This window comes from Barbus barbus (assembly GCF_936440315.1).
Source record: "Barbus barbus genome assembly, chromosome: 17".
Lineage (NCBI taxonomy): Eukaryota > Metazoa > Chordata > Actinopteri > Cypriniformes > Cyprinidae > Barbus > Barbus barbus.
In genome coordinates, this window is record NC_136745.1 from 15112027 (window position 1) to 15124324 (window position 12298).

Sequence of the window (12298 nt, forward strand, 5' to 3'; positions counted from 1 at the left end):
CTTTTTTTGTATTATTTACTTTTGTATGATTAACAATTTTGGTACTTTGTTCATAAGCATATAACCACATTCTGTACTAAATTTAAAGCAACTTTTGGTATTAAAACACAATGGTGTCCATCTAACAACACAAACTCAAACACGATCACGTCTTATATTTTTAGGGTGATCAATTTAAACAGGATGTTGGGTAACAAAGCACTGGTAGTACGGTAACACCATAAAAAGTGCTCTTAACTGTAAACATTTTTTTTTAATTAAAAAAAAAGTTTCCTGCACGATTTCAAAAAATGGGACAAGGTGTGGCTTCTGCATAGGTCATTAGTTTTGGCATAGTCATGGCAGCAGCAGCAGAGGGCACAAAGACTATGTTGACTAGCATCTCACAAACAATGAATGGGAACAGTGTACTGGTTACTTGGCATGAATATCCTGTGACACATCCCGGGTGACGGACAATGTTATAGTCCTCACCTCCACAGACAATCAAAAGGTTTTACGATAGTCTCCTGATGTGTCACCCTGAGAAAATAATATGATTTGGTCAGAACAAACATTTTGAAATAAAGCATCAAAACACACCCAATAATTTGGGAGTGAACATCAATCATATCAGTGGAAGTTTGGTGTTGCATAATAATATTAAGCCATTATGAAATTCACTGCATTACGTAATTACAGAGCGTTTCGTATAAACTTTCATAATAACGGTGCAAGCTGTGAGATCAACAGATCACTTTCCTTCCTTCATGGTCTAAAGTGCATTTCCATGGAAATAATGTTTGCAAATGCAAATGAAAATGTTATGAAACCATGCAATTCTACAAAACAATAAATTTAATCAGAAAAGCTTTTGACACACCTTAAAAACACACACACACACAGAGAGAGAGACTTGTTCTCAGCATGCTTTATCTGCAAGCATCTAAAAATCAATCATGCTGTTATTTTGTTTTTTGTTATATGATTTGAATTTAAAAGAAGCATTAATTTGTTTTGGTTTGTTTATTGGCATACTGGCCCGACTAATAGCATAATAAGCCCCAAAAACAAGACATAAAATGTATAATTTAGTGTTGTTATTGATCTCTAAAGGGAGTTTTGACTAAAGAGCCAGTATAGACCTGACACTTCCTGTGTCCTTTCTATCCACCAATCAGATTCCGCAAACTGAGAGGAAGTCAAGCATGCAGGGGAAATTCCTAAACAGCTGAGTCGAGCGAGTACACCGCAGGAACCGGTCAAACACTCTGTTCCCCTCGACTTAACCAAAAGAGGATGTGCAACGCCTACAGTAAGACAAAACACAATATCTACACAACTCTTTTAAATTCACTAACATCCCATCGCACCAGTAACACATGCACAAATGCATGCAGTATGTATGAGAAGGAACACACAACTTACAACGAGCGTGTCTACCTGGATGAATTCATGCAAAGAGGCGTCATGGGTCTTCTTGAACTCTTTGCGGATGTTGAAGAGGTCAATCTCAGAGCGGGACACCATGATACGGATGAGAGCCCTGTCGTCTGTTCCCAGGACCTGCAGGGAAAGTCACAATGCTTAGGAAACTCTGGCCTGACCGCTGATCTGTGCAATGCTTATGAAGCAAAGCATCATCAATAGTTCAGCAGATGCTCATCACAGGGCCTGTGACTCATAATCAAGCCATTGCTGGCACAGATACTCTCTCATCAGATGAGCTCTACATGACTGTTGCTTTACAAGTGCGTTTAGCCCACAAAAACTAAGACCCACAAACACGTTTCATTTTATAGTGAGCGACTTACTCAGTAAAGCATGATTTTAATCAGTGTCTGTAATTCATCACTCAGAGTAAAGGTTTCACTCTCAGAGACTTAATTGAGTCCTCAGTTATGTTTTATTTCAGCATCAGATTTCCCCCCTTATGAAATAGTAAGAGCTATAAAATATTGAAATGTCTTCTAAACTCCAGACTACTGGAGTGTGATTACTGTTGTGTGAGAACAAGTATCTCCATTTTTTCCCTGTTCTATAGGCACTTTGAGTTGATAAATCAGCTGTTTGAGTTTGTTCCTCCTGCTCAGAGACAGATGTTGAGGGAAGTGTATTACATAATGCACTTTTACCTTCATGACTTTGTACAATCGGTCAGCAAGATGGCTGATTCTTCACACTCCGCACTGGAAAATATACACATGCAATTGCTATTTTTTAGATGACTGGAGTCATATGATTTTTTTGTATGCAAAACATGTGCCCGTAAAAGGCTAGCTGATGTAACCGTTAAAGAAGTCATATCATACACAGTTCTTACCAATAGCAAACATGGCGTTTTTAACGTCTCCTGACATCTCCTTCTTTATGATCTGTTCGATATCTTTGTTGCTGCACCTCACAAATTCCTGGAACACTGGAGGGGATATAGCGAATTTTGGCTAGAGCATCCGTGAAAACATGTATTAGCATGTGTACCAGAAGCAAACGTGTTTGCGTTACCTCTCCTCAGGTGAGGAAAACTCCTCGTGCACAGAATACTCATGAACTTGTCCTCCAAGTCACCGGAGTCAGCATTGCATGCATCTGCCAATTCCTTAAATTGGACAAAAAATGTAATCTTATGATAATACTCTGGCATTACCCTTTATACTTGATAAATAAGAGTTAGTTGACAGTGATTTAAGAGTATTTCTCACTCACTTAGGCATCTTCCAAGGCCCTGGCTACGTCTGCTAGGTCTTCTTCACAGGCTCCCTGACAAACACCAATCAGATTGAAGGTGAAATATGAGTTTATAAGTGCAAAGTATGAACTGCGACTCATGTGTTTGGATGCAAGAACTGTGTGGATGTACCTGTGCCAAAGATATCAGGATCCGTTTGACATGCCCAGATGTCTCTGATGCGATGGCGTCCTCCAAACTATTGTTATAGGCTATGTAGAAGAAAATGAATATACAGTATATGGGTAGACATACAGTGATGGATAGTCTATCAGTAAAAAATGATTCTTTAAACTGTAGTAAATACCCCATTACAAAGACTCTTTATTTCTATTTAGCACTGATAAATGGCGCAGCCTGCTGGACAATGCATTGTTCAATGTACAGTAAGGTTTTTAGTTACCATTCTGATAGGCAGAACACATCTCCTGAATCTCAATCAATGCATGTTCATCGGTTCCTGCACCCTGATAAAAAACAAAAATTAAAATACATCTATTTAAGCATAAACAGGCATCTATTTAAGCATAAACATAGTATTTAATACTAAATTGCTTCAAATTATTATATGTAAACATATGCATATCACTAAAACACTGCTTTTGACTTAATTTTTTACTAACCCAGTGAAACTCAACATGAAAGCAACACTGGTAAACAAACAATCCTTGTAAAATGAGACTATCACCTCTGCTCTAGTTTGGACAGGTCACTGACCCCCAGTGAACAAATGAACACAGAGGTTAAATAACAAATCAGGTCAATCTGCTTAAATGATGAAACAGCTCAAATACGATTTTTGTTTGGTTCTATTGTGCCGTTACAATTTATTTCCTCTGTACCTCCATGGCTTTCTTCATCATCTTAGCCTCAAACTTTGCTGGAGACATCATGAGACCCAGGATGAGTCTTTGGAGGTTTTTGGACAGTTCTGATTTTAGGTCAGCCATGAGATCCTGATGGAAAACAACTTTATAAATCAGCAAAATACCAAATGCAATTGAATTGGGAACAAAACTAGAAAGGGCAATGTCGTACCCGTCCCAAAAGAGATTTAAAAGTCTGTCTGATCTCTTGTCTCTGTGCATTGCACCGGTGTGCCACAATGTCAATAATCGTATCTTCATCAGTTCCTGAAAAATAACAGGAAATCATATTATATTTGCAATTCTTAGTGTCTTTGGCTAATGAATGCTATTAATAACAATAAAAAAAATAAAAAAAAAATAAAAAAAGGACTACATTTGTCAACAGAAGGTCACAACTGACCAATCAGAATCAACATAATATTAATCTGTAGTATCATTTATCCAATGATCTGTTTGAAACAGATTGTAATTTATAGTTAGTTCTAACTCTAATATTCTCATATTCACACTCACTTGAGCATCTTGCTCCACGAGGTCTTCACTAACAACATTATCTTTCTCTCTGGTCCCCTAAGAAACAAGACAATCATCATTATTAAACACAAAATGGAGAAAAGAATAAAAAAGAATCAGTTTGTCACTAAACTGTATTGTAAAAAAACAACAAAAAACTGATCTACAATTAAATCTATTGTAAAGTAGATCTAAAATGATCTACTTAAAAAAAAAACAACAACAACAACAAAATCATAAATATTTCAACCTTTGATATATAAAACATAAATCAACATACACACAAGATTTGTGTCACGGTGCACACAACGGGGAGGAACACGAGACGATGATAAAGTCAAATAACAATCTTTAATGTAGACATCAGGGCAAGACAAGGCATGGCTGACACACAGGAACACCGGGAAGTAACGAGTAGACCAGACAAAAACTAACTGAACAGACAGGACTTAATATACACAGAATAATCATAGATAATTAGACAAATACAGATGGACGGAATTAACTAATATTCACACTCAACGAGGACAGGAAACAAACCAAATAAGGACACAAGAGGGAAACAAATGACACGCACACGACAATTGACTGACAATTTGACTCACCAGCATCTTCTTAAAATGTCCAGATGTGTTCAATATAACATCGTCTTCAAGGTCTCTGTCATATGCTGTAAATACAATCACAGAGTCAGGCTTTGCATCAGTTCAGAAGAATCTCTGGTTCCTTGTTAATTTGTGAAAAAAAAAAAAAAAAAACTCACCATCTTTGTATGCTGCCACCAGATTATGAATCTGCTCATTGGTTCTTGAAGTGAGAATCTCAATCAGACATTTCTCATCTGTTCCTGCTCCCTTTAAAGCACAGCAAGAAGGTCCATTACTGAGCAAAAATCACATATTATGTCTCTTTAATTTGTATTTGTCGATTTGTAAAGGATAATGCACAGTCAGCTAGTATAATTATTCAGAGGGATATGAGCGCAGTTACTTAAATGACACAGAGAAATTATACTATTGGATATGTATAAGTATTGAAATTAAGTATTAATTATAAGTATTGAAGTTAAAATTGAATATGTGTTCAAATGAGAGAAGATTATTGTGTCATATAGGATAGTGTTAGCATTACGAACATTTTTCAAATCATGCAGTCTTTAGTGGTAACAAGGCATCTGCAGAAAGCAGTTAAAGTCTGCAATGAACAGCAATTTAGGTTTAAACTCCCCACTAAGAGTTGAAACGAAGCAGGTACTATATCTGTGATTAATAAATATTAAATATGTAAAAATCGATGGTAACACTTTACAATAAGGTGTCATTTGTAAACATAAGTTAATGTATTAACTAATATGAGCAAACAATGAACTATACATTTATTACACTATTTATTAATCTTTGTTAATGTTAGTTAATAAAACAGAGTTGTTCATTGTTTGTTCATGTTGGTTCACAGTGCATTAACTAATGTTAACAAACACAACTCGTGATTTTAATAATGCTGAAATTAATATTAACGAGGATTAATAAATAAGTATTGTTCATTCTTAGTACATGTTATCTAATGTAGTTAGCTAATGTGAACTAATGAACCTTATTGTAAAGTGTTACCAAATCTAATTCTTTTCTAAAGGTATAGTCAGACACTTCTTCCATGTTTTCTATTACTGAAGTCCTGATTGGCTAAATCCTTTTTTAATTTTTCACAGCCAAAAAGAACATGAAATAGTTAACACTCACTAAAGAAAGAACCGGCCTAACTATTACCATTTGATTAGTTAAGGAAAATCACTTACCGAATCCTAATGATAGCAACAGCAAAATAGATTCACAGAAAAAAACATGCAGTAAATAACAGAGAATATAGCTGATACTGTAATTGGTCTTTTAATGAATGATGCTTAGAGATGAGGTTGTTAGTGACTATTCTGTTCTGTTTAGCTGATTGACAAATATAGGTTAGACCACATAATTAAATATATTTTCAGTAAATATTAAGGACAGAATTAAATAATACAGCATAACACATCTATCTGAATACAAGCATGCATTTGAATAGTTCATTTCAGCGCAATTCCATCAGCCAGGCATAGCACATTTAACTGAAAGTCTCAAATTCTCAAAGCATCAAGATTCTCACATACCTTAATGGCATCCTTTATTTCTTTGGCATCATGATAGGCTGGAGGTCTCATCAAACCCACAATGAGATGTTCAAACTTCCCTGTCAGCTCGTATTTCAGATCATCAATTAAAATCAGATCATCCTGTAAAATAACAAATTTTTGATAAAGCATATTTTGCTCTATAAGTCTTTTATCTATTTACTGAATGCTTGCCAGAGATTTTCAGTACCTTCCCATACTGTGATTTGTAGGCAGCACGGATCTCCTGCCTCTGAGCATTGCTTCGTGAGGTAATCAGGTCTAAGATGGCCTCCTTGTCACTTCCTGTGACACAAAAGAGAATACTTTTAAGTGATCATATGGACATATCCCAGCAGCCACTGGTTTCATATTTAGCATCTATAGATGAGGAGTCCTGACACTCACCAAAGCCTTTCATGGCGTTATACAGGGCCTCTGCATCACTGCCCGCATCAAAGTCAGGGTGATCTGCAATTATACCTCTGAATTCCTATAACAAAAATAATAAATGTCTTATTGTTTTTATTGAACAGTGAAGTCCAAGAGTTGTTGTAAGATTAATCTTATCAAACCCAATGAATAATAAGCATTCAAAATGTTTTATTTCCATATTACAAGATAAAATTACTTGAAGCAAAACTGCATACAATATTATGACTAATTTTCAGGGAATATATCTTGAATTAAATGCTCTTCCCCAAATATTTGTTTCTGTCTTCAAACATTAATTTAGTGAGGTTTATGCTTAAACAAGAAAATCTTGTATAAACGGTAATATTGTGAAATAATTACATTTTTCTATTTTAATTTATTTTCAAATTTAATATATCTTTATGATGGCAAAGCTGAATTTCAGCATCATTACTCCAGTCTTCAGTTTCACATGATCCTTCAGAAATTATTCTAATACATTAATTTGGTGCTCAGGAACATTTCTTCCTATTATAAATGTTAGAAACACTTGTGCTGCTTGATGATTTTGTGGAAACTGTGCTATATGATTAATAGAATGTTCACATCTTTTTGAAATAGGAATATTTTGTAACAATACAAGTCTTCACTGTCACTATCGGTCAATTTACTGTATCTTTGCTTAATAAAAGTATTAATTTCTTTCAAAACTTTTGAGCAGTAGTGGAAATAAAAAAATATATAAAATGTTCTCTTAAAAACAATCAGAAATCATTATTTTCTAAAGTTAATTAATCTTGTTTTAAGGATGTAATACTGATGAAGACAATTATTTTTTGCAGTGCATTTAGATGTCTTTTAAAGTCTCGTGCATTATACTGAAGTCAAAAATTTATTTTAATTTTCTCATGGGTGGGACAAAATGTGTTTATATAATCCCAAAATGTAATTTTATACCAACAATCAGACTCTCCCTCATCTGGCCTTTAGTCCGAACCCAGGCAAGACTACAGAGTGGACAGCTGACACCTGTCAGTGCAGCAGTTGTGTGTTATGGTCAGCAGCAAAAGTCGGTTTGTGTGTGACTGAGAGAGACAGAAAGCCAGTATGCTACTTAAATGTCTGTAACCTTACACTTTCAACCCTACCAAATCTATAGAGGGATCGTTCTCCTTCAGAGAGCAGCAGACCTTACATCTGACAGGGCATAAATGCTGCATGACTGTGCATTTTCAAAGTTCCTCTGCATTCATTGTCTCCCTAGGTGTGTCTTAGTAGGGCACAGAGCCAGGGTCCTCCCCCACAAGCTTCTGTGCACATGCTTAAGGCCTCTCCAGCAGCTTTCGCTCAACACAGCAGCTGTAGGGTTCCACGTCTACAGCAACAGACCCCTAGCAACACCGATTTCAGCAAACAAACATCCGGCCAGGCACACCTCCACAATATTATAAGAAATGCTTTATGCCATCTAGTGTAGTGGCAAGCAGTTTCTTGCCTTCAGAAAACATCTAAGATGTCACTGAGAACGTTGTCTTTCAGCTACAGAAAGAAAAAAACAGTGAAATATAACTTAAAAATGACAAAATATAGCAATATAAAGGACATTTTCTGAAGAAAATGTGATTGCTACACATCAATGGTAAACTCCCCAACATGTGGCCAGTGGAAACCATTACTAAATGGTTTTCAGTATGTCACAAGCATGGTCCCTCCTTGAATTTAAGTTTTTTTCTCCTGTTTTATCATTCTGCATTTATCAATTTTGAGCACTTAATAGCTAATAGCTCACCTCTCCTCAATAAGCTGCATTTTTTAAGGTATTATTCATGAGTGTAGCACAAACAAAGTTTAATACTTAGGGTTAGAGGTTTATTCAAATCCCTAATCCTAATAATAGCAAAAGCAACAGTGATACTTGATTTTGCAAGCATCAATAATTAATTATTAGTGTGCTTTTTGCTAATATTAAAAAAAAAAAAAAAAAAAATAGGTAAGATGTCAAGAATGAAATAGTAACTCAAAAATAAGACCACTGAACCACCACATGTCTACGTGCGGCATTGTGGTGTTCGCAACAGATCTAATTTTTTAATGAGCAACTCATTGACCTCTGAGATTCCATAAAGAAAACTGTGATATCCTATACTCTCTGAACTACTATAGATGGAAAACGAGATTCCTTACCACGAGAAAGGAGGCAGAGGTCATGTCTTTGTGGCTTTGTGATCAAAATACAAACATTACATCAACATAACGCAAGTAGAAGTTTTGGCTTACTTTGCCCATGTTTGATCAGTTACTGGTTGCCTATGGAATGATAGTCTTGAACCTAGAGAGAGAATTAACAAGAAACAAATTAATGTCAGTCTGTCCTTAGCTTGTGTATGATTAAAGACAAAATGTGATGTGCTTTTTAAAAGGGCAGTTCATTACTTTTGGAATCTGAGTTATGTCTACTATAAGATACAATGGAAATATGTTAGATATATTATCCAGAGTCTACGGTGGCCGAGAGAGCTCAACGTGCTGCAACTTCAGAAAACACATGCAAATAGAAAAAGCACCAGCAAATCAAGAAAACATCTTCATCAGTTTGACAGCAGGTGGTGCAAATGCTCACAACACAAACAAATAAAGAAACACACTGCAAATGCTCACAATACAACCAAATACATTTTATTTGCAGTGTGTTTCTTTGTTTGGTTGTGTTGTGAGCATTTGCAGCGTGTGTTGTAAAACTGAGGAAGTTGTTCTCTTAATTTGCAGGTGTTTTTTCTATTTGCAGCGCTTTGAGCTCTTTCGGCCACCGTAAGAGTCCCCTATTCACAGTGTAGTTAAAAATACATTGCTTCTGAAGCAAATCAACTATGAATGTTTCCATAAGTTTACTCCTATAAGTATCCCAAACCGTTCAATCTTTATGATTTTTGTTTAATCACATAGGAATGATCTAAAAAATAATTTCCCCCTAATTCAAACCATTTCTACTCCCTATAGGTTTAAAAGCTGAAGGCAAAACCACATTTTCCAAATACTCTTGTTTTGGCTCCACCTAGTGAACTTATGCTATGCTCTCTTTCACTAAATCAAAATCAGCCAAAAAAAGAACAGGGAACTCTCAGTGATGGAAGAACATCCAGTCTGCAGTGGACCAAGGGAAATTTGATATAATGCCAAACTTGTGCACAAATCATCCAGAAGATGCAAGCAGTTACTGCACAACGACAATTCATCAAATTTCTCACTTCTTCTTGTATGTTGTGTAAGCATTATTGACTCTGCAGACTTTTGTAAAACAAAATAAAATAAAAATAGAAAACAGAAGATCATATTCAACTTTCTGTAATGTTTAAAATTGTAAATGTGTGTCAGTCCAAAAATAGGCATGTCTCTCTGTCTGGTCTGAGTCAGGAATACATCCAAGGTCTGAGAAAGACATTCACAGCCCCACCCAAGCAGCAATACCACAAATTATAATGAAATTAATAAAAAAAAAATGAATGAAAATTATCCTCAGCTTCTCTGATATGACATAAAAAGACGTTTCCTACATTCATGGTGGTGGTTGAGGAGAGACCCCCCACATGATTGTAAAGCACTTTGGGTGTATGACAATACACAATAAAAGCGCTATATAAATGCATCATCCATTCATTCATTCATAATCTTTTGCGTTATAATCGACTTTTCACATTTGCAATAATCACACGTGTGTTTATTTGATAAAACTGAGTTTTGTGGTAGTAGGGAAATATTTGTACTCATCTGTGAGCGCTGAAGTTATTAAAGTGGTACCATTTGCCTATGAAACGCGCGTTTATATGCTGCAATATGCGTCCCACTATTTGCCAATGCATTCGTTAAGAATAGTTACAAATAGTAACAACAGCAAACGTAACATTTTACCTTAATCTCAGGGAGTCTCGAGCTCCGGTTGACAGCGGTCCGTTGTCTCTCTTCAGTGGTCTCTCGCTGAGAAACGTCTGTGCGTGCATCAGCTGTTCTTCTCTGACTCAACGCATGCGGCGCAAACCACACGCAGTATCCAGCTCAGGATAAAGCAGCTGGGATGTAATGTAATGCTATAAAGCCTGTCGTGATAAACGACGTAGGGATTAGCCTACTATCAGTGAAGGCATGAAGCGTTGGTTTTCAGACAGTGCACCTCCTGATCTGCATATGCAGCTAATTTGGGGATTCCTAGAAGTCAAGATATTTTGAGAGACAAATGCATAGTAGCCTATGCAATTTGTGAGGTTAACGATCTACCCACAGCAAAGTTAATACATTTAATGTAATAAAATTAAAATAAATTTGACATGGAAAAAATATAACAGAAATGGGAATTAAACTTCGTTTCTATCTAGACGAAACGGGATCCTGTACGGCAGCCACCATGTTGACATCAAATGATCATCTGTGGCATGCAATTCACACAGATTTCTTAGGCGAGTAAAGTATTTTTGCCTCTTTTTAAAAACAAACATAAACATCTGAAAACCATTACTTTTGGGACAAATAGCCAGCTAAAAAGTACTTACTAAATGCACCTTTAATATCTGAAACATTACTAAATAGACACCTTTTTTATATGATATTAGAAGCATTTGAAGGAATTAAGGTAAGCATTTTCAAGTAAATTATTGCTGATACAAGCTTGTGTTTATATATGGTGTAAGGTGCCTTCCTCAAGAACAATGTGCTTTTAACATATTTTTGATATCGTTCTTTAGCCTATATTAAGTGTTATTAATATACAAGTGCCATTAATGTTAAATACTATGCAATTCTATTCAGAATTGTGTTTGCAAAAATATTCATTTTTAATTGCCATATTTAAATGTATATGTCATAAAAGCACTACTATTAATTCCAATTCATTTCACTCAATAGTCTCTATAGGGTTTTGTGAATAGCAAAGATGTCGACATCTATTTCATGGAATTATTATGAATTATATGAAGTATTATATTTTAAAGATGATAACACTAAATCAAATCCTTTTCAGAAAAAATGTGGCAAAAATGTTAAAACATACAAATCGCTCATTAACAGATAAGCACAAAAACCTGTCATATTAAACATAATAAAATGTTGCAGATCACACTTTTCTGGACAGACCAAATTAGATCATTTAACCTCAAAAATGGTTTGACCGTCTAAATCTCACAAATTTTGATATTCAGACACAATGATCAAATTAAGAGTGTAGTCATTTATCAAATGTGTTAAGATTTTGTGTATACACACACTGTATATACATACAGGCTTCATCATGAAAATGAACCAGTAAAAGTAAAAGATCTTGAGGAAAGGTCTTGCTTGGAAATGCAGTCAGACTCATATTTAGGCAGACACATCTCTTAAACTGTTTATATGAACAGTTAATAAAGCACTCAGATGCAGTCTGAATTGGAGCCAAGTACAAACTAAATCAAACACAGTGTCTTTTGAATAAACTTCAAGAGAAAAGTAGAGTGTTTTCTGATATGCTCTTAGTATGCAGTGGCTGATCATGTCTGTCTTGGCGTGAGATTGTGACAGGGCTATATCTGTCCGAGCCTTTCGGTCATTCCGGTAAGAGGGTGAGGAATCCAAGGTCAGAACAGCATAGTAGAGCAGAATGGAGGGAGAGGGGGCCGATTCAGCCAG

General features: G+C 35.6%; 1 pseudogene across 1 annotated transcript; it reads right to left on the bottom strand.

Moving 5' to 3' along the window:
• Positions 1 to 283: 283 nt before the first annotated feature.
• LOC306883600 (annexin A6-like) lies at positions 284 to 8932 on the bottom strand (annotated as a pseudogene). Its single transcript has 17 exons — positions 8924 to 8932; positions 6641 to 6725; positions 6444 to 6538; positions 6233 to 6355; positions 4853 to 4943; positions 4695 to 4759; positions 4086 to 4146; positions 3746 to 3840; positions 3550 to 3663; positions 3111 to 3174; positions 2840 to 2919; positions 2686 to 2739; positions 2485 to 2578; positions 2303 to 2398; positions 2115 to 2168; positions 1423 to 1545; positions 284 to 522 (listed from the first exon to the last, which is right to left on the bottom strand). The product of its transcript is annotated as an annexin A6-like (transcript).
• Between the last annotated feature and the right edge of the window lie 3366 nt (positions 8933 to 12298).